Source organism: Gavialis gangeticus, unplaced genomic scaffold (assembly GCF_001723915.1).
Source record: "Gavialis gangeticus isolate Ggan-Ray unplaced genomic scaffold, GavGan_comp1, whole genome shotgun sequence".
In the NCBI taxonomy this organism is placed as follows: Eukaryota; Metazoa; Chordata; order Crocodylia; family Gavialidae; genus Gavialis; species Gavialis gangeticus.
This window is the reverse complement of record NW_017729016.1, coordinates 19939172-19940236: the sequence shown is the minus strand read 5'-3', so window position 1 is coordinate 19940236 and position 1065 is coordinate 19939172. Positions and strand designations below refer to the sequence as shown.

Sequence of the window (1065 nt, the reverse complement as noted above, 5' to 3'; positions counted from 1 at the left end):
CCCCTTACTTGTCAGGGCTGAGCCCTACAGGGCGCTGCGTGCCTTCAGCCCCCCTCTCCACCCCCCGCCACTTCGACTGCAAGATCAGCCCTAAGTGAGGAAGGCGAGCAGGACTGTCCCCCGGTCACTGAGCTATCTTCTGCTTTCCTCCAGCAAGGGGCCAACTCCCCGCAGTGCTGGGGCAGGCCCTGGATAGGGCAGTGACACCCTCCTATGGAGGCAGAGTAGAGGGAAGCTCCAATCCAGGCCCTCTCGCAGCCCCTCGCATCCAGCGGTGACGTAGCCTTGGAGGGGGCTGCTCCTGCGACGCCTTTGCCCAGATACTGCAGGAACCTCTGTCTCATCCAGCACAAATGTGACGGGCACAGATCATGGTGGACATGCATCACCGTCTGGCCTGTTAGCTGCATGCCTCAGTGTTCCCATCACTGCAATGGGCACTGCGCTGTCCATCCCTGGCACCCAGGGTGCGTGGTGGAAGACCGTGGTCCTCTTTGCAGCATGTCGGTGCCATCCCCTTGTGAGGGCTATTGTGGACAACACACTGGCCTTTGCCTGGGCCCCCGCCCAGAGCTCCTGTGGGGAGCAAAAGGTGGCAGGTAGCTTTGCTGTGCATGCAGCACGAGGCGGAGCTGACCCCGGGTCTCCCACCCAGGCATTCCCCCGTCCAGAGCCCAGCAGTCCCTGGAGTTGCAGCAGGAGGGAGGACGGTTCCCAGGGCCTGGCTCCTGCACGCAGGGAACATCGCAGGGACAGGGAGAGGGGAGCGCACTAGAGCCAGCCGCCCGGCCTGTCCCCGCTTGGGGCACCCCAGCCTGGCAAGAGAGAGAGGGGCGGGGAAGGGGCAGCCTCCCTTCAGGCCTGGTGGACAACCCGAACCCCCCTGTCCGGCGCTGGGCTGTGTCCTGCATTCCTGGCATTCCCCTCCCTTCCCCCAGCCGGGGAAGCTCTCTCAAACCTCGCCATTTATGGACAGGAGGTTAGGTCAAGTGGGCAGGGTTAGGGGGGAGCAGGGAGGGGGCAGGGGGCACTGGGGAGGCTGGGGAAACTGGAGGGAGGGTGGGC

At 64.7% G+C, this 1065-nt stretch overlaps 1 protein-coding gene across 1 annotated transcript in view; it reads left to right on the top strand.

The window, feature by feature from the left end:
- The first annotated feature begins 778 nt into the window (after positions 1-778).
- Positions 779-1065, top strand: part of LOC109294560 (actin, cytoplasmic 1) — a 28999-nt gene continuing 28712 nt past the window's right edge. Inside the window, exon 1 of the mRNA XM_019512994.1 lies at positions 779-788. The gene's annotated coding sequence lies outside the window, so the exon portion shown is untranslated. The remainder of the gene's footprint in view (positions 789-1065) is intronic.